The 23,045-nt window shown below is 36.5% G+C and overlaps 1 pseudogene; it reads right to left on the bottom strand.

Annotated features, from left to right (window-relative positions):
* Positions 1–7,606: 7,606 nt before the first annotated feature.
* LOC147299261 (aldehyde oxidase GLOX1 pseudogene) lies at positions 7,607–9,121 on the bottom strand (annotated as a pseudogene).
* Between the last annotated feature and the right edge of the window lie 13,924 nt (positions 9,122–23,045).

The raw sequence follows: 23,045 nt of genomic DNA, 5'->3' as shown, positions 1-23,045 counted from the left end.
CACCGCAATAGGAAAGCTTAAAACATTTTATTTGTGCTATGATAAAGTTAGAGAAAGAGTTTAGTATTACAGACTTCGTAAAAAATGAGATTACCTAAATTATCTTTCATTCAACAAATAGTCTCATAAAAAAAACTAATAAATAAAGACATAGTTGTAAAATACAACAATTAAAAAAAAAAACAGTCTACTACCTTAAAACATGGAGATATCAAATAATTGTTGACAGTTATAAAATTAATAACAAAATATAAAAAAAATACAGTCAAAATACCAATTGACACGTACAGAATACGTGTCAAGAGGTTAGTATTTATAAGGCCAGGCTGTATATATTAAGTGAGCGCGCATACCTCACATTTGAAAATGTGATCTTATCATACACTATATATATATATAGGGAGACGATTTTTGCACTCCTCTTTTCTTTTGCACTTCATCTCCTTTTTTAATGTATTTTGTAAATTTTTATTATATATATTTCTAAATTTACTCTTTATGACTGTTGAATTTTTTTTTTTAATTATCTTTCAGTAATGATTATTTTTTCTTAAATTATCTCATACTTATTAAAAAAATAAAAATAAGTAATTTTTTATCCCCCTCGTCGTTTCTTCTTCATATTGTATCTCTTTGCCTTCTATGCCATTTTTTTTTTCTTTTGTGAACCAGTCTTGTACGTGCTTTCAATTATTATTTTATACTTTATTAGGAAAATATTTAGTCTGTCATATTTTTTTTCGTTTTCTTCATGAGGGTCATGATTTATGTATCTTTTTCTTTTGATGGTGAATTTGTGTTATGAAATTAATTGGGGTTTTCAATTAGTCCACTCCCTCATTCTTGAGTCTTTTGACTCCGTAAAAAAAAAAAAAAAAAAAAGTTCTCATGCCAATTAAGCAACCACTACTTATTTGTAGCATATTTGATTTTTCAAAAAATGAATGTCACATGACAGCTTAATAAGAAAGAAAATATGTACTATATCATGAAGACGGACAGAAGTGTAGAGAATTACATAAGTTTTTCTTCCTTTTTAAAAGAGAGTTATAGAAATAGATATATTATTGACAGTTTTAAAAAATTAAATGTGTAGGATTTAATGTTGCATAGGTGACATTCTATAATTAAAAGCTAAAAGGTATATGTGGAAAATAAATAATAAAAATAGGTACAAACATTTAAAAATATAAGAAATAGTGCAAATGAAAAAAAAAAAAAGAGGAGTACGAAAATCACCTCCATATATATATATTGAGTTTTTCAATAAATTTCTAATTGATTTCGGGTCAATTTAAATGTTTTTATAATGATCTTGCTCTTATGATCTTGCTCTTATGTTTTCAATAGGTTGCTGGTCCTTCCTCTTATGATCTTGCTCAGGTTTATCATGGTCAATGGGTGAGTCCTCTTGGTTATGGTGCTAGTATCTTGGGTTCTTCTCCACCTGTGTGGTGCTACAACTGCAATTCCCCTCAGCATGGTACCAATAGTTGTCCGCATCGTTATCATGGACCTGATTCTTTCACTACTCCCTTTGCTGGCGCACACATGGCTTTTCCACCTCCTTCTTTCCCGGAGATGAGTTGGATTCCAGACACTGGTGCCAACCACCATATGACCCCAACAATGCTCTACCGAATCCCCAACCTTATAATGGTAATAATAGAGTCTTCTTGGGTAACAGTGATTCTATGAACATAGCCCACGCTGGTAACACATCTCTCCACCTTGGTTCTCAATCTTTTCGTCTTAATAATATTTTTCATGTCCCCTCTTTTTATAAAAATCTTTTGTCAGTTGCAAAATTCACAAAAGATAACTCTATTAGTTTTTACGTTTCATCCCTTTGGTTTTTAGATTTTTGACTTACATTCTGGTTTGCCTCTTTTTCAGGGCCCATATATGTAAAGATGGCCTTTACTCCATTTCTGAGTCGTTGCCTCAAGCTTTTGCCGCCCAATCCTCGGATCTTTGGCACAAGCATCTCGGGCATCTATCTCATCCTATCCTTAGTCGCTTAGGTTCTCATTTAGGTCTTTCTAGTGCTAGGCGTTATTTTTGTAAGCATTGTGCCCTTGGAAAATCTAGTCAACTTCCCTTTGCAATTAATAATAAACGAGTGTTATCTCTCTTTTATTTAATTCATGGTGATGTATGGATGTCTCATATTTCCTCTATTTCTGGTTTCATTACTATGTCTTATTTACTGATGATTATTCTCACTACTCTTGGATATATCCCATGCGCAGGAAGTCCGAAGTTTTTGGTCATTTCAAAACCTTTATTGATGTGGTTCAAAATCTTTTTAATTCTTCTGTTAAGTTTTTCCAAAGTGATGGTGGCACTGAATATGTTAACCATCAATTTATTGATTTTTGTCATTCCTTAGGAATCCAACATCATCTCTAGCTCTTGTCCTCATACTCTGCAACAAAATGGTCTTGCGAAGCGTAAGCACAAACACATTGCCACAATGACTCGGATTCTCTTGTCCTTGTCACATGCCTCTCTTTCTTTGTGGGTCGAGGCGGCCCTCACGGCTGTCCATTTAATTAGTCTTCTTCCTACACCTCTTTTAAATTGGTCTTGTCCTTTTTCTCTCTTATATAATCGTCTACCATCTTACTCTCATCTTAAGGTGTTTGGTTGTGCGTGTTACCCTCACTTGGGGGCTTATGTCTTAAATAAGTTGATGAAATGTTTCCTTGAATGTGTATTTATCAATTATAGCTTGCATCATAAGGGGTATCGATGTCTTGATCCTAACACTAACCGGGTTTATGTTTCAAGGCATGTGGTTTTTGATGAACAAAGTTTTCCATATGTTACTCGTGCGGCACCTTCGGTCTCTCCTACGGTGGATTTTGACATTTTTCCTGTTGATTCTCAACTGCTCCCTATACCACCTCCTGCCGCTGCCCCACCACAGGACCTTGACCCGACTCCTAAGCCTGAGACTGAGCTGCCCTCTCCTCTACTTTCTGCATCGCAACTTGCGCCCCCAGCCTTGCCTCCAGTCAACACGCACACCATGAAAACACGTAGTAAGGATGATATTGTTTGTCCTAAAACTAGAACTGATGGCATTATTCGTTATCCTCTCATAGAGGTGCATGCATTATTCCTAAAACTAGAACGATATCTAGTGTATCCACTAAGGCTTATAGAAGATGGTAAATCTCTTTCATGCCCTCAACCTTATGTCAGCCTTGCTATTATTTGACTCTTTATTATTGGTTATTAACTGCTGTTGTTACTTTCTAAATTTTTAGTACTTTTAATGTTCATGTTGAATCATAAAAATTCAAAAAATATGGTTGGGGATATAAACCCCACCTTGGATGCATTCAAAATGAGAGGAAAAGAGTTTTAAAAGAGAAAGGATTAGATGCCAATTCAAAAATAAAGATCAGATCATGTTATTTGAATAAGGGATCGTGTTAGTTTCTAGAATTTGTTATATTGCGCTATTTTCTTTATCAAAACCATTGTATTTATTTTTATTTAATCACTCACAAGCTCTAGGCTAGATTAAAGACAATATCAATTGTATTGAAGAAGTCAATAATAAACAAAGACTCAAGGTATACTGCACTTCATTCATTTCAGGAAAATAACAGTTTTTTGTCTATTTGACTAGTCATTCACTGAACATAAAGAACAATGTTTTTCATGTACAGTGGCTAATACTTATGTGACAGTCACTGCAGTGGGACCATTTCGAGTTTTGCTTATTAAAGCCCATTTAATTGAAAGCCCATTTTCTGTTTTTCTAAACATGTATGTGCACAACACATGACTTGCTTTCCCTCACCGAATTAGATCTGATTGCATCTTTACCTTTCACGCCACTCACTCACACACACCTCAGCACTATTCATTATCTTCTCCATTTCTGATTTTTACAAAATAAAGCAATATTTGATTTTACAGCTCCTCATTCCTATCCTTAGCAATACTAAGATATCTCTCTAGGACAAAAGGAATATGTCATTTATTCGTCTCTTATAGACAGCCATTGATTGGCTTCCACGTGGCTCAAGCAAACATGAGAATTGCGTGTGTTGGTGTATGGGTATATGTGGGATCGGTTCAGACTTTTTTGAGGGGGTTGATGAGCATATTTTCAGTGGGGATTTTCGGGTGTTCATGCTTGGGCATTTTGGGTATGTGCTCATCATTTATCAAGTAAGAAAATGCTTTTGATTTTCAAAAACTAAATGATTTTCTTAACTTGTTTTTCATCTAAAATCTGAATGAGTTTGATTGTAGTTTAAAATCTTTTCACATATACATAAACACATTCATTTAGATTTTAGATAAAGGATTCTCCATTAGCCTTTTCATGTCTTTTGCTTGAGAAGGCTGATTTTTAAAGAATCCAAATTTGCATATCATGTTCATATATTGAAGAATCTGCTGGGCTTGGTGTGAATTGGTGCCATGGGTTGATGAGCTTGGAGTTGGAGCTGCCTTCTTCATGAATGACCGATTGCCTTACTTATGGAAGTTGCACATAGGGGTAAGAAGCTGTCACTTAGTTTAAGACTTAGTGATTGAGCTTGTGTACTGTATGCTCCCTTTGTATTGAATCTCCTCTATAGTAGATTGCCCGGTTAGCTGAAAAAGACCCTCAGTTTTTACCCTTTGTGCTTTTGTTGGGTGAACATCTTGTGTGCATTCGTCTCTATTTTGTATTGTTATATTTACTGACTCACTCAACTTTTAAACACAAATATGCACTGTAGCTATATGCTTGAAATTGCTATATGTCATATGGAACTGTCTAGCTAATCACACACCACTGTAGTTATGGATAACACTGAGATGTCTACTGTGATGGGTCCTCTGAGTGTATAGGATGTCACTTGATCCTTTGGTGTTTGACTTGTGTTGTTTACAAAAGTTATTTTTTTATTGACAAGTCAATCTGTGTCTTCAGATTTTTGCTACTGTGACGTCAGAGTTTTGTCTGTTTGATTAGTTTCTGAGTGATCATATAAAATACAAATTGGGGTCCGATTACTGACAGTAGTTTTAATCAAGTTAATTAGGTAGATAAATAACATAATACAAACTTTCAGATCGACATTTGATTTTGAATTCAAATAGACTCAATCATCATCATTTAAGCCTTATAAATAGAATAGAGTTGTTGAAAAAAGAGAGAGAGAAAAAAAAAAGACACCGAAAGGCTGCAGGAAGAAGAGAAACGTACGTCTGCCATCACCAAAGCTTTGCTAGTTAGGTAGATGACACTTCCTTTAATTTTTGTTTCTTTTAGTTTTATCAAATTGGTTTCGGCAGAAACTACAAAAGCTCCATTTCATTTTCTCTCAATTGGTTTCGGCTGAAACCACGGGAGTTTATGAAAGGATTCGCTGAATTCTCCCTCTTTCAAAAATTGGTTTCGGCTGAAACTCCACCCTAAAAAAAATGGATTCGGCTGAATCCAAAAAAAAAAAAAAGATTCGGCTGAATCCACAAAAAGGGGATTTAGTAAAAGAGAGGCCTTTGGCTCCATGGTTCATTATGAATCCACAAAAGCATCACCGAAGCATCACATACACTTGAGCGCTCTGCTTCTCAAAAGTACAGAGAGTGAAAGCTAAAAGAAAAAAAAAAAGGCAAAAGAAAGAAAAGGAGAAAAACAAAATAAATGAAGCTATGACAATACAGCACAATAAAAAAAAGGTGCTGCACTTCTGCCTGCAAAAGCCAAATGTGCTTCTCCACCAAAAGAAAAGGAAGAAAAAAAAAAAAGTCTTGCTGCACCAAGCCTCACGCTAGCAAGGAGGGCAAAACTTATTTCTTGTTGTTTATAAAGCTCTCTCGAGGTAGTAATAAAAAGGATGCTGCATTTTGCCGATGCCATGCCTAGAGAAAAAAAGCAATCCTAGTTAGTCCTCTGGCCAAAGTCAATTCATTACCATCTTACATGAAGCTAAAGAGACAAGAAAATCAAGTCAAGCAGTATAGCCCTCTAAGGAAAAGATAAAAGAAATAGGTGGCAGAGTTTGGGTGCTATTGAGATTTAATCAATTAATCCTACAAGTCACCAAAGAAGGCTACTGCAGTAGTTTTGCTGTGGACAACGGGGAGTAGAGTTCGCCAAGTCCAGGAAAGGCCATCAAAGTTAACTTATAGGCCAACCCCAAGTCTCATGGGCTCACTGCATGGTTAATAAATACAAGGGCAGTGGCCAAAACTAAGCCTTCAAGCCCGTAAATTTAATGGGTTTTTGTTCAGGCTTTGAGAACCCATTAATAATTTAAATTTGCCTATTAAAAAATAATTGGTACAAAATAAACAAACTTCTTTCCCAAATTTATTTTCGTCCATTAAAAAATAAAATGTATCAATTAATAAATATTTTATACAAAATAATTAGTGGGCACATTTTCTTCCATTCCAAATCTCAAAACATCTCTTTCAATTGATACAAAACCATTTTTCTCAAACGATACAAAACCACCTCTTTCAATTGGTACAAAACTAACCCTCCAAAGTGGCACAAAGCCAACCAAGTCAAATTCTTTATCGCACTACGTCTGGTTTGATCCCATCATGGGTATGTAGGCAATGTGAGCAAAATTCACATTCAACCGCATTCACAAAGTTCTCCAAATTCACTTAGAATTAATTCATACAAGTTTTTTTGAATTAATTTCGCACCAAATCAAATCCGTCCAAATTCTCTAGAAATTAGTTCTATACACAAAAGTCTCTGAATTAATTTATCAAATCAAATCCAAGGGCTCTAAACCCTACCCAAATTACATAAATTTTTTAAGTGGGTCATCCACCCATTTAATTTCCATAATCTTGGAACTACGTGTATGTGGTTTGATCCTGCAATGGGTACGTAAGCAACCTAAAATATGGGTGCAACCGCAGTTGTAAATAAATTCCATTTCAATGGGTCTTTAACCTATTGGAAATCCAAACACTCACAAAGTAATCCGTTGGTTTCATTGCAATTGGAATCAAATGATATTCCCTTGAGACAAGCGACTGTAATTAAGAGATGTACTCCACCTTGAATGGATCGTACCCAAAATAATAAAACCTTTATTTCTTGAATGAATTTAGGTGAAATTATGTTGAGTAATATTATTTATTTATTTACAAATTTTGTTCAACAGCTCATAATTCATTGTTTGGACATTTATTTATTTTTAATTTCAAAATATGAATTTTTCATAAACTTCTAAACAATCTACACTAATACAATTAGAATTATGCAATAAGTAGAAATCTACTTAATATAATGAACCTACATCATAAAATTTTAACGCACCTACACCATAAAATTTCAAGGAATATAATGAATCTACACCCATAAACAAGTAATTAACTTACAAAGGAACAAATATTTGTGTAAAAAAGAAAAAAGCTAAGGAACCTACATAAATTATTCAATAAGAACTTACGTTATCATATTCAATATTTAATGAAAATACAATAGCTAATACACCTCCAATAGACAAAAAAAAAAAAAAAAAACATGTTAATTGAGAGATAATTATATGAATTAAATAAAAGAAAAGAAAAGACACAAATTAAAGCAGCTATATATATATATTTTTATTTCTTTTTCTTTTCAGAGAATTTGGACCCAAATGCCCTCGCTTGGAATTTGTTGATGTACCACATGTAGCAAGTAATACCCTGAAGGCGCAAGATACTTGGAAGAGGGTGTCGTAACCTCAACTTCAAATGTCGATCTCCCAATTTTTCTCACCTTCTTAGCATCAAGAACCAACAATCTTTGATTCATTGAGAATGAATGTGTGTTGAAGGAGGGTGCCACCATTGTCACTGACACCAAATTTGGTGCAAGTGTTCCTCTCACTGAAAATCGAATAACAAGCTTTCTTGCGTATTTGATCTTAACTTGAGATTTGGGTGCAATGATTTTTGGTCGTAAATTAGTGTATTGTTGTTCCAAATAAGAAGGATAAAAGGCCTCCAAGCTCAACTCCGTTGGAAACAGCACGTTGTTTCCGAATTGGTACAAGTCATGAGGATTACTACCTCCAACAAGCACCCGACCATCGCGTAGCAATAGTGCCGCGGAATGGTACATCCGTGGTATGGTGGTCGGGTTTTGTACTTCGAATCGTGACCCGGTTGCATTGTCGGGTCTGTAAACTACTGGGTTTAAAACAGGGTTCTGCCCAATTTCCCACCCTGCAGCCCCTGCTCCTCCACCGTTGATGATCAAGACGTCACCGTTTGGAAGCAATATCATGTCACTCATAACTCTAGCTTGGGGCATTGTCTCCACAACCCACTGCGGATTCGGGTCGGATATTTTGATCCGAGCGCATGTGTTTAGAGCTTCCACAAATGTGCCCTTGTTTGCATTGGTATAAGACCCTTTGGGAGTTCCACCACACACCAGAACCTCAGCTTCAACAAACTGAGACTGCGATAAGTTCTTCAGAGGGAGCAACACCGCCGAGCCGGTGCTCGGATAAGACCTCGGGTCGCCACCGGGTATTACCGGGTACGTCTTGACGATGGTGTTGTTCACATAATTGAACAATATAGCTCGATTATTGGCGAAAATAAACAAGCTACCATCCACGTTGAGAAAAACAAATGGGTACAAATTGTTCTCTTCTTTGGGCTCATTGGTCTGCACAAGGAAAGGCAAACTGTACACGTTCATAGAAGACTCAGTTTTTGGATAAAACTCGTAGTTGAATTGTCTCCGACCACCAATGATAATCATTCGTCCATCTGGCAGAATATGATTGGTTGAGTACCATCGCCGAACGTTCAAAGCAGAGTCAATCTCCGTCCAATCACAACCGGTGCAGGGCTCGAAAATCCTGACCCTACGTTCGCCGTTATCAGAGCCACCAGATTGGACAAGACTGCCGTTAGCCGTTACAACCCCAGAGGAGCACCAAACATTGGTCTGGACCATAAGGGGTCGAAAGGAATTGGTGGCAACGTCGTACTCGGCGGAGTGTGCGGTGCAGTCGTTTGTGCCGTTGCGGCATTTGCCATCGGGCAGTGACAAATTGGATTTGCCGAAGTCAGTGCGGTCGAAAATGACGACGCGGTCGTTGTGGAGGAGTTGCATGTGCATGGCCGAAATGCCAATGCTTTCTTGCAACAATTTCCAGCTGCCACCAGCAGCGTGGCTCAGAGAGGGTCCTACTCCCTCCAAGAAGAGGAAGTGATCATGAGATAAGAAGCAGAGGAATACTGAGAGAATGACAGTTATTGGCTTCATTATGCTTGATGGGGGTGTGTCTCAACTCTCACGCACCTGTTCCTATTTATAGATCCTTGTGGAAGAGAGATATAGAGAGAGTACCCACATATGCATGAATGTGAACGTAGCGATCGACATGGTGTCCAACTATTTGGAAAAATTAATTATTGTATATATAATGGTAACATTAAGTGATACATGTGAATTACCAACTCAATTATAAGGCTGTGCATTACACGTATATACTAGCTTTTATTAAGGGTAACTAGAACTTTAGAGTTCAATTAATTTTAAATAGTATATCATCATGTCACATGATATGAACTTTGCATAGAATAAATTTTAAACTAATTACTCTTTAATAGTGGAAATGTCCGGTTTAAAACTAGTTGCAGTCCCATGATATTTTCTTTCGAAATTAGAGAAACTTTATCGGGAGATAATTACTTTGCAGCTTCTTTGGGATCCTATCCTATAGTTTATTATGATGAATATGTGTCATGTTTGAGGGTAGCTAGGTCAATGATATCATCAGTAATTCTTTGATAGGGTTGGTCAGGGGCATCAATATATTCTTGATTTCCAATAAATTTATGAGAACCAACCAAAACAACAAAGGAAAAAGAGAATGAGAAGGGAGAGGCGGGGGTAGGACATGCGGGCCTCTGAGGAACACAGGAACCACCGCCTCCACTCCTATAAATACTTGGCTGAGACAGATAGGGTTGGGGAGAGAGAAGAGAGCGTTTGAGGGTGGCGGCTAGGGTTTTTTAGGTTTATAAGAATGATCTTTTTTATACGTATACGTAGTTTATAATTTTGATATTAATAATTAATTGTACATGTGTACGTTATATTATTAATTTTTAATTATGAGGAGGAAGATTCAAATTTAAAATCTCTATCTCGAATATTGTATAGAAAAATATCACTAAACCAATATAGGTAGTTGGTAATTTTTTTACATATTTCAAATTACATACGTACTATACTTTTTTTGGCAGGAGATTATATACTATGCTATGCAGCATGCAGTCAGTTAATAAAAGTTTTGGATTGAAAATTTTTAATTACATGTAGGGTGGAATTTAATTGGGAGCTTCTCGAGGAAACATTATTGAGTGTATCCAATATACTGTCACGTCCAAGAGAGAGACAGAGACATAAATGAGAGAAAGAGAAAGGAGAGAGGGAGATCGAGGGGGAGAGAGACAGAAATGAGAGGGAGGGATGCCACCTCTCCTATCCCGGTGATAGGCAAGTCATTCTCTTGGTTCTTAATCTCCAGTGTTTGGCATACAAACCTCATTCTATGAAAGAAGTATTAATTATTACTACAGTGGAGAAGTAAGAAGTATTAATTTTTAAGGATTGAAGGATATATCCAACGTACAGTGGAGAATTAAAGAGTTTAGTTTATTGTTATAAACCGAGATATATATTCGATCCTAATATAGTTTATTATGATGATTATGTGTCATGGTTGAGATATCTACCGTGGCTCAATGATGATTAATTCTTTTGTACGGTTGGTCAGGCACATAAATTCTTGATATCCAATACATTCGTTATATATATAATATTCTGTTGTGATCTTATTCTTACAATGTCAACTGAATTGTGATTAGCTGATCCAATTAGTTAGGTACGTAATAGGGACGTCGAAATAAAAATTGCACGTCGTGATCATATTCATACAATATTATATCTATATATATATATATATATTAAGTTGATATACGATGACATTATGACATACATTCTGCGTCTATATTCTTTCTTAGTTTGAATATTGATGAGTCTTGTGCCAAGTTTCTATCACCTAATTTTTTTTGGACAATCATATTTTCCACTAGCTTGTAGTTCTTGGCCTTTATAATATTCAAACTAAGGAGTTATGTATCGACCCTTCAAAAAAAAAAGGCTCTTGATTCATGAACCATAATGATTAGCCAGCCATATATGCATGGTTGTTGACAAATTATAAGTCAAACATTTGATTCATGAACCTATAATAAGCACCAGTTGCATTCAAACATTTTGTTATATCGATCAGTAGACAACCAAATGTTGAATCAATTAATTAAAATATAGTGTCTGATTTTATTATTTTTATTTTTTGGTAATGAGCAACCAGAAAACGCTTAATTTGAAGAACTTCTAACCAATTATATCAAGCTTTCCAAATATGGATGTATATATAAAAATGTTTCCTACATGATAAGATAAGGTTATTTAATTTTCTTTCCCCTTTGATACCCTGATTCTAAAGCTAGACATATATATATATATATATATTCCAATGCTCTCCCAGCTAGCTAGCTAGCTGCATCATTTTCACAAATATATTATATATGCATATATGTTGAAGTGAAATGATTTCTATAATACAAAAAAAGTCAGCATCTTAATTTGTTTATTTCTCTTGTTTGGTGGTTCACTTTGCTTTCACTTTGGGCATTGGCACTTAAGAAGGATTAATTAGTATGTTTTAGCCTTTTCGAGATTAACTAGAAAATCGTTAGGTTGGCACTATATTTTCACACAATTAAACAATAAGGTTTAACTGGATGGTAATTAAAAAATTTAATTAGATAAGACAATATTTTCCAGACGTCTCCATCCATTTTCTTGGTTTTTTTCTTTTAATATATGGAAATGGGAGGTCCTCATTCCGGGACGTGCGGGGTCATTTGAGGCGAGAGTGTCACATACGGTTTCTTTGAGAAGGGTGTGATACCACCACCTACTTGCTAGACTCGATGAGCGGTCCACGTACATATCAAAAAGTTTAATAACCCAACTAACTTTTTTCCTACTTAATTATTTAAAAAAGAAAACTTTATGAGGCAATTTTGATCATATTAATAGTGATAAAGTTGAGAGTACTGTTGATGTGCAAAACTCGTCATGCAATCAACCAAGCCTCTGACCTCCACGTCAAGGCCTATATCGACCACCACGCCACTCTTCTTCTACCCTGTACACTAAGAGAACACTAAGCGTAAGGGGGCATCGGTGTGGTATCGGCCAAGGACTCTCCGACGCTCAAATCAATAAACACACCTTCTTTCTGGTACGTACCCAGGAGTATTCTTCTTAAGCTTACTGGAACCTTTGGTGAAAGGAAGAACAAGTGCTGAGAAAGACAATTGAATTGATAGAAAAACTTAAGAACGGTGAGGTTAACTGAGGAACCCCTGACCTCTAACACATATATGTTATCATTAATGTGGAGACAAAGCAGTTTAGCAGAGTTGGAATTGTTGAAATTCCTAGCCATAGGCCGGTGCATGCTTTCAACCTATTGTTAAATGTGATTGACAGTGGTGGTTGGAGCCTTGACCAGGCAGTCTGTCCAAGCCCCCTCGAACCCCACTCTACCGTCGATGCCCGACTTGAGTACCGGGTCAGCTCCTGTGGCACAAAGGGTCCGCCAATCTCACAGCAAACGTGGTCAGGTCGATGATGCAGCCCACTCATCATCGTCGCAACCCGGCCAGGGTAAGAGAAATGTTCATACCGATTGTGTTTAGATTCAACTGTATTTAGATATTCTAAGATTAAAGTGAAATTAATTGTTATATTTTCTTTTGTAGGTACCAAAGCAACGAGGGGCCCATGTAGAGGGTTGAAATCGTCAAGGATCACACATGTGACGTTGACGAGGATTTCGATCGTGTGCGCGGATGGTCAACAACAACCGGCCAACCCAAAGATCCACAGTATGTTCGTGCACGACGTTGGAGCGCTTATTCGTGATATATGCCCCATGCTTACCGCTAGATGGAAAGATATTGATCTCACCCACAAGGAGCGCATCAGGATCTTAATCTCAGTGAGTATAGTTTGATTAATACAAAATGATGAATTTGATCAACCCTAACAACATAATATTTCTTCTTTTCAGGTAAACTTTAACGTGGGGGAGAATGACAACACAACAAAATATTTGGATGATTTATGCAATAATAAGTTCAAGAAGTGGAAGCACAATCTGCACATGTACTACAAGAAGTGGGCATCGCCAGTTAAGGACCAACCCCCCTGAGGAGATGGTAGATCGGCTTGAGCAGTGGCAGTATATGTGCACAGAGTTTGAGACTCCTACATTTTTTGTACGTTATATCATTTTCAAACTTCAAAATATTATTTTCCTTTATTATTCCATTCCTTTATTGTATATGCCCTAATACATTTATAATTTTTCTAATATTTAATAGAAGAAGTCGACCGCCAATGTGAAAAACTGGAAAGCGCTTGCAAGGATTGAACATCATGGTGGTTCGAAACCCATCACAAACTGGGTGGAGGAGCGACGTCTGGTACGTCGTTCTTTAATTTAATTTAACACAAATATATTTGTTAGTATTTTTTAATCTTTGACAATATTATTTTTTTGTTCAGGCGTGTTCGCAATTTGCGAAGATCAACACCTACGAGGATGTCTATTGCAGTCATGCGGCAGTGATGCAGCTAGAGCGATGCACGTTAGTTTTTTATCATTTAATTTTTTTCACAATTTTTTATATTTACATTTAATTTCTTAATTTCTAACTTGTGTATCTGGTTTTGAAGGATGCAATGCTGGTTAAGAGGGCGAGGTATTTGGATGACGCGGCCAGCCAGATCCCTCCTGACACTTCGTTGGAGCTAATCCAACCTGATCCTGATGCCAACCTTCGTATTCTAATTGACACACTCGTTTTTAGGCCCGGTAGGGAGATACGCGGCATGGGATATGAGATGATTCGTGACGTCAGTATGTACCCCTGGTCTTCTTCTTAGCCATCTACAGCCATCGCCGATCTGAACACTCAATTGGAGCAGATGCAGCCTCAGCTATATTCCGGGAGAGAGACTCGCGAGGCACATGTGAGAGAGGTGCAAGCATATGTGAGTTAGATGCAGGCAGAGATGCATGCACAACAAGCACAGATGCAGGCACAGTTGCATAACTTCGTCACCCAAAGTGACTTTAGGAGACGACATCATAACTTCGTTGCTCGATGTGACGAACTATATTCGTCCCCCAAAGTGGTTTGAGGCTACGTCGTATATCTTTGTCGCCTAAAGTCACTTTGCGCGCCTAAAGTCACCTTTAGGCAACGAATATCATGAATTTGTCACCTAAGATCATGAGCTACAGGCTTTGGGCGACAAAGTTTCTAACAAAGCATTTTCGTTGCCCAAACCCTTAGGCGACGAAATCTGATTTTGAGGGACGAAAATGCTTAAGGTAATTTTTTTTGTAGGGTAAGATAGTTGAATAGGAATTTTGGGTGTGACTCTGATACCATGCTAAGAAACGTTTTAGGGTGAAATATTTTGAATTAATTTTATTCATCCCTTAATGGGGGTATTTATACAAGTATACACAATCTCCTAATTACAGAAGGAGTAATTACATAGTCACATATATTTCCACATAAACCCACAATGACTAGGAATTCTAACATTTATCTTGGTTTTCATATGTGTTGGTTGTTAAAAATGTTTTCAGAATAAAAAAATGTGAAAAATCAGTTTAAAATGAAATTTTCGTATAGAGGACCGATCCTACACTATGTAGGATTAATCCTCCAAGAACTAGAAAATTGTTTTTAAAATTAATTTCAGCCTAGAGGATCGATCATATGGTTTAAAAGATTGATCCTATGCTTCAGATGATCGATTCGATGGTTCAGAGGATCGATCCTACAATTCTGAGGAACCATATTCCCGAACCTTTGTTTTTTAGCAGGATTGATCATGTCGAACTTTTGACGAAATCTGACTTTAAAATGGAATAATATTTTGTTATATTGTATTGCAATGAATCTGTAGGTACTTATATAGTGATGGACCAATAGTATAGATCCTACAATCAAGCTATTACTCTAATTACACGTCTAATGAATCTGTACACGTCTAATGTCCAGCTACACTACCTCTAGAATAGGAAAGAAGATCACAAATATAATTACAATTAAGTGTTGACTATCAACCCAATATCTCAACACTCCCCTTCAAGTTGGTGCATAGATGTTACACATGCCTAACTTGCCCAAAAACTTCGAGAACACCTGATTTGAAACCGTTTTGGTGAGGATGTTGGCCAACTAATCTGCTGATCGAATCTAAGGCAACTCCACAATTTTTTCATCCAACTTCTCCTTGATGAAGAAGCTATCTACTTTCACGTGTTTTGTATGATCATGTTGAACCGGATTATGGGCAATATCACATGTTGTTTTATTGCCACAATATAATCGAATTGGTAACCTAATCAGATATCCCAAATCCTGCAAGAGAAGTCTTAGCCATAATACTTCACAAACTCCAAGTGTCATACCTCTGTATTCAGCTTTTGCACTTGAACGTGCAACAACATTCTGTTTTTTGCTTCTCCATGTAACGAGAATACCACCTATGAATGTGAAGTAACCTGAAGTAGATCGCCTGTCATCTACTACTCTAGCCCATTTAGCATCAGTATATGCATCCATGCTCTGATGATCTCCATTTTTAGTGAATAAAATTCCCTTTCTAGGAGCATACTTTAAATAACTCAAAATGTGCATAATTGCTTTCATATGTTGCTCTCCAGGGTTATGCATAAATTGGCTGACAATACTCAATGCATAAGCAAGGTCCGGCCTTGTGTGTGCTAAGTACATCAATCTTCCTACGAGTCTTTGATATCTCCTTTTATCCACTGGTACCTAATTCGACTCAATACGTAGCTTCAACTCTTCTTCCATTGGTGTATCAGCTAGTTGCCATGTTGACAAACCAGTTTCATGTACTAGATCTAAGGCATACTTTCTTTGAGATAGAAAGATCCCTTAATCAGATCGAGACACTTCGATCCTAAGAAAATATTTCAAGGGACCGAGGTCTTTCATTTCGAATTCCCTGGACAAGTAACTTTGTAGAGCCTTCATTTCCTCATGATCATTCCCTGTAACTACCATGTCATCCGCATATACAATAAGTGCAGTAATCTTACCCTACTGTTTCTTCAAGAATAAAGTGTGGTCTGAATTGCTTTAACGGTAACCAAAGGCTCTCATAGACTTCGTGAATCTTCCGAACTAAGCTCTCAAAGATTGTTTCAACCTATACAACGAGTTTTTTAATCTGCACACCTTCCAATTATGCATTTCTGGTATCATACATCTTGGTGGGAGGTCCATGTAGACTTCTTCTGACAACTTGTCATGTGAAAATGCGTTTTTCACATCAAACTGTTGTAATGGCCAATCCAAGTTCGCAGCAAGAGACAACAAGACTCGAACCGTGTTGATTTTGGCTACATGTGCAAATGTCTCTGTATAATCGATCCTATAGGTTTAGGTGTACCCTTTTGCCACCAGTCTCGCCTTAAAGCGTTCAATTATACCATCTGCTTTGTACTTCACAGTATCAACCCATCGACATCCAACTAGTGTTTTTCCTAGTGGACGGTCAACAAGTTCCCAAGTTCTATTTTTTTTTTCAAGGACTTCATTTCCTCATTCATAGCAGCTTTCCACCTTAGGTCAGCTAAAGCTTCCTACACACTGTTAGGAATAGATACAGTAGATAATTGATTTACAAATGACTAATCGATTTGATTCTGACAAACGATGGTTAGACACATAATGACTCATTGGCCGCAACCGAATATTTAACTTTACTAGAAAGTGTAGGTTCACATGTGGTTTCAGGATACCTCTGGTGTGACGGTGTGGTAGTTGTTTTCTAGATGGTTCAAACACCAAATCAGGAACATCCTCAGCAAGAAATTGATCTGTTGTATCAGTTGCTTATGGTGCGAGGGACTCAGACAGAGATGGAGCCGTAACTTCATTTTCTTGGTGATCATCACCACTTTGGTCCAAAGTTATACCACTCATATCCAATTCACCCACACCTTCATTCACTGGACCAGTTTATGAGTGATCATCACCATTAATGTCCAAATTCTTACCACTCGTATCCAAGTCACTCACATCCTGGTTACCAGGTTCAGGAAGCTCCCCTAAATCAAAGACACAAACCCCATAGCCTAGAGTCTGAACTGTCTCGTGGTACTCCCCCTAAAGTTCAGGCTTAGAGGAAAAATACATCGAGTCTTCTTGGAAAACAACATCCAATGTAATAAACATTTTTTGAGTTGGAGGGTGATAGTATCGGTACCCTTTTTTGATTAGCAGCGTACCCTAGAAAGACACAGTGCAATGCTCGAGGAGTCAACTTGCTGCGTTGATGCTTATGTAGGTGTATGAATACGAGACAACCAAAAACATGTGGAGGTAAGTTTGGGACGACCGGGGCAATAACCGCTTCAATGAAAGCCTGGGATGGTGTTTGAAAATCAATAGTGTTGGATGGTACCCGATTAATCAAATACGCTGCAGAGGAAAGTGCTTCTCCTTGGCCAATAAGACAACGACATATGAGCTTCTATCAACGAAGCACGAACAACCTCCAACAAATGACGATTCTTTTGCTCGGCCACCCCATTCTGTTGGGGTGTATACAGACAAGTAGTTTGATGAATAATTCTGTGTGCTTCAAAATATAGCTGAAATTTAAAACTCAGGTATTCTCCTGCATTATCACTGCGGAGAACCTTAATCTATGCTTTCTACTGAATACTAACCATTTTGTGAAATCTTTGAAATAACCAGTTCACTTCCCCTTTAGGTCTGTAATCAGCACACCTAGGTCATCCTGGTGCAATTGTCAATAAAAGTAACAAACCAACGTGATCCACCCAAGGTAGTGCTTTGGATGGACCCCAAACATCAGAATGTATGATCATAAAAGTAACTGAACTCTTATTCAAAGTTGATGGAAAAGAAGCACGATGGATTTTTGTAAGTTCACAAATATCACAATGGAAACTAGAAACATCAAATTGTGCAAACAAACTAGGAAATAATAACCAAAGGAAGCATGCCCCAAACGTCGGTGCCATAACCAGATATCAGATTTTTTTTTTTCTCTTCCTCTGAGCAGTTCACTATCAAAGCTTGACGCAACTTATTGGAACTCTTTGACACCAAGTCCAAGTAATACAGCTTCATTCACCTAACACCACAACCAATCGTTTGCCTTGTTTGAATGTCCTTAGCAATAAAAAAGTTAGGCCAAAAAATTACAATACAAAATAAGGCAACGGTGATTTGTGCAACTGACAAAAGATTATAATCCAAAGACGGAACTACGAAAGAAGAATCTAAATTCAAAGTATCAGTGAGAGGCAAGGATCCTTCCCTAATAACCGGGGCAGAAATACCATTGGCATTGGAAACAAACTTCTGTGATGACTGTTTAAGGGATGAGACCTGTCTAGAAGCAAATGTCATATGGTTCGTAGCACCAAAATCAATAATCCATACACTATTAGAAACAGATGCAGACATATTCAAAACCTTACTATCATTACCTGCAGCAGCTACCAACGTCGAGGCCTTTCCATCAACATCATCATCTGTCTTTGTTTCAACAACTTCAACAATGGCGGTCCTTTTGGAATTCCTCTTCCTTGGATCACGGCTATGATCCCACCATTCTGGATATTCCACTAGTTCATAGCAACGACTTTTGGTGTGACTAGTTTGGTCACAATGAATGCACTTGTCGGTGCCACTGATGCCCTTAAGATTGCTGGACTGAGATCGGTCTTGCTGGTTCTGAGGAGGCTGGTTCTGATTAGACTGGTTTCTTGCCACCATGGCTGTAGCTTCAGAATTCTTGGGCTCTCCATTCATGGTTGTACGGCGAACCGATTCACGGTGGACTAAAGCATAACATTCTTCTAATTCGAGAATAGGATCCTTTCTCAAAATTTCACCACGGATTTGTTCAAATTCACTATCTAATCAAGCAAGAAAGATATGCACCCTTTGTCGCATAACTGATTTTTAGTAAGATTCAACATCGTTTTCACTCTCCATGATCACTTTATCATGATGATCCAGTACACTAAAATGTTTGGTTAATTCTCCATAATACACAGAGAGTGCTTTACCATTCTATTTGGTAGAGAAAGCCTTCTAATTCAAGGAAAAAACCTGTAACTCATTTGCTCCATCACGAAAAAATTTAGACAGAGCTCTCCAAATTTCTCAAGTGGTGGGTAAGCGGATGTATCACTTCATAATTTCTAGGGACATTGACATCAACAACCATCTCTTTACCTTCTGGTTGTCTGCATACCACTTCTCATATCCGTCATCCTTCTCATTAGGTGGCTGTGAATTACCACGAATAGAGGAAAGTTTCTCCTTCTCAGCAATATGCATCTCCATGATTTGAGACCACATATCATAATTTGTTTCATTGAGTATAAACCCTACTTTGAACGATGAGCCTTCCAATTGAACAACAATGGGAACATATTTGGTCCTAGACGCTTAGGAATCTGACTTGCCCATAGTGACTCGATTGCGGCCAAAAATCTGCAGATGAAGGTATGATAATTCGAGAATGAGATCGCGGGTTCAATGAATTCGATGATGATGATGATTCAGGTTTCAAAGATCTGGGTGCAGCGTCAAAGATAGAAGGACGCGATCACAAAAGAGACAGGTTTTTTTGGAACCTGCTCTGATACCAACTTAAAAATGGAATAATATTTCGTTATATTGTATTGCAATGAATCTATAGGTATATATATAGTGATGGACCAATAGTATAGATCCTACAATCAAGCTATTACGATCCTACAATCAATTAAGATGTCCTACAATCAAGCTATTACTTTAATTACACGTCTAATGTCCAGCTACACTACCTCTAGAATTAGGAAGAAGATCACAAAGATAATTACAATTAAGTGTTGACTATCAATCCAATATCTCAACATTCTGAGCTTTGTTAAGTCCTTCCACAAGGTTTCATTCCTAATTCATCTCTAAACTTTCCATATAGGGTCTATGATTTATTTCTTTCTCTTATAATGTTTTGTCTAATTTCCTTGTTCCATAAGGTTTTTAAGTCCTATTTCAATTATAATTCTTTCCTTTAAGATTTGTGACTTATTTCCTACTTTGTTAAGGTTTTCCTTCTTCTAAATACCTACTTTTCTCATAAGTCTTGTGGCTCACACACATTATACACTTTTGAGAGATTTTGCATATTAGGGTTTAGTGTGAGTTTTATTACACTTCAATGAACTTCCTCCTTGCATAAACACAATTCATATAGGATTGTTCATCGTGAATAAGCATATATAGTTTGAATAGATTATTCCTTGTGATCGAATCTATACTATCACTTTCATTCATCCATCTTCCATCAAAGATTGAAGTCGAGTTTGTGAACTCTTGTCTTCAAGGTGTCGGTAAAAAGGTCTCCCTACAATTTTCGTAACCCAAGAGCTACAGGTGGCTTGAGGTCAATTTACTTTCTAGAAGGATTCTAGTTAGAGTTAGTATTAACTCACTAGATGTATCCTTCCAGGTTATTATAGTGGATTGTTTTTTTGGACTAGATCCCGCGGTTTTTACCCATTGAAGGATTTTCCGCGTTAATAAATCTCTGGTGTTCTTTGTGATTGTTTATGATTGCTTTGTTTTGTTGATTGATTTACATTGGCATGGTTTAATCCGCTGCTTAATTAATCAATTTGGTAAAATTAAAATTGGATAAATTGTTTATTAAGTCTATTCACCCCCACTCTAGGCTTATTTAGTGACCAACTTTGGAATTTCACGCTAGGCATAATTTACATCCTTAAGCTTGAAAATCCTCACTATATTAGTCTATGAGTGGGCTAAGTATGCTACGGGTGTATTAGTCGAGAAACCTTATATGAATTTGGTAAATTTCTTGCTTTGGGCTACGATTGCGCTAAAGTGGGTCCAAGTTAAAGAACATTCAAAGATGGTGTTGATAGTATCTATTATCTATCATAAGGATTTGGTGTTGTAGTGGGTACAATCTTTGGTTAATAATATTTTAACTCGTTAGTTGTTTTCTAGAGGTGACATTTTAGCACATATTTCAGGAAGCCAATGTCGTTTCAGATTTGCTTCCTAAGCGGGGTAGATATTAGACATTTTCCCATACTAGCTAGGAACAACTAGTTCCCCTTAGTCATGGTGGATCGATGTTAAAGAGATGCTACTGGTTTTGGTTATCTTCGGGGTTTGTTGTAGTTAATGTTTTTTTTTTATTTCTTGGAAAAAAACAAATAAGGAAATATGCTTTTAGTATGTTACCATAAAAGAAAGGATTACATTTTTCTGACAGCTCAGATTCAATGCATATTATACACATGGCAACACCTTAGTCTAAAACTAGTTACACAATTTGTATTTTACAGAGTAGTCATTCATAAAATATTTTGAATAGCCTCCAATATAGCATAACATTCTTTGTCTATGTGATTCTATAAATTTCTTCACTCTGACGCTGAAAAATTAAAAGGTCGAGGTTTAGCCAAACTCTTCATGCATCAAGGATTCAAATGGGTAGGAAGCCAATCAAGCGGTCGCCAAAGGAACATTCATTTATCAAGGCCCTGAATTGTGAGGACTCTTAAGTTCTCTCAGCATCTGGTAACAACTTAATTGTCCATTTTTTTCACTTTAAATTGCAAGATCAATTACTACTTTCTTCACATGTTTGTGAAAACTAGTATGGCACAATTATTTGACGAGTTTCCAAAGATTTGGTTGAATTATTCCAAGTATTGTTTATGTGATAACCTGGTTTTTAATATATTTTTATTTGGAATATTATATTGTTAATGTCCACCTAATAATAATTGAGTATGATTTTGGTTGTATTTTAATTGTAATTGTGTTTTGGGCTATGATATTCTAAGTTTTATTTATTAGTTATGTCTAAGCATAGAAAACTCTATGTTTTAAATAGGGAAAAATTTACAAACATGACACATACTTTGATGGTTGTTTTATTTTAGGACATTAATTTTGCTTTGTATTAATGAAGGACACATACTTTCATTTCATGTCAATTAAGGACTATGTTTTTTTTTTTTTTTTTTTTTTTCAGTTTTTATCTCAACTTTGGTCCGATATTGGACCCATCAAAACTCCACCAAACTCAGAAAAATTATATTGGGTTTAAAGATATGCATCTCCTCTTTACAACCATATAAAGATCACTCAAATCAGATCTCTACAACTCTAGATAATCGGCTCCAAAGTAGGGTACCCGAAACTATTCGATTTTTCAAATTTTTTCCCAGAAGTCCAATTGGACAATTTCGGGTACCCTACTTTTAGGCCAATTATATGGAGTTGTAAGATGTCTGATTTGAGTTATCTTTATAAGGTTGTAAAGAGGAGACACATAGTTTTAAACCAAGTATAAGTTTGCTAAATTTGGTGGAGCTTTGATGGGTCCAATATCAGGCCAAAGTTGAGATAAAACATGGTCTTTAATTGACACAAAATAAAAGTATGTATCCTTCATTAACACGAATCAAAATTAATGTTTTAAATGAAACAATCATCAAAGTATGATCGAGCGCTGTTTGTAAAATTTTTCCTTTTAAATAATATATGTAAATATACAAGCCCCTATCATGGGGCCTATTCTATATTTTATTTCAACGATCCATCTATTTTGTAGGTTTCTATTCCAAGATCATTTTTGCAAACAATTAGACAAATCATAATCTATTAATATATCTAATTTTGGTCAAATAAATAGATGAACAAAATGCTTTTGATAAACACTTGAAATTGTGACCCTTTAATCAATGGTCAAATGATTTTTGATTTACCTAATTCGCTGAAAGGACGATCCTTCAATGAAGACCTAACAAATAGATGATTCCGGTCATCAAAATACAATGTGAAGT

This window comes from Dryas octopetala, chromosome 1, assembly GCF_963921425.1.
Source record: "Dryas octopetala chromosome 1, drDryOcto1.1, whole genome shotgun sequence".
NCBI classification, from domain to species: domain Eukaryota; kingdom Viridiplantae; phylum Streptophyta; class Magnoliopsida; order Rosales; family Rosaceae; genus Dryas; species Dryas octopetala.
This window is presented reverse-complemented; position numbering and strand designations above follow the sequence as displayed.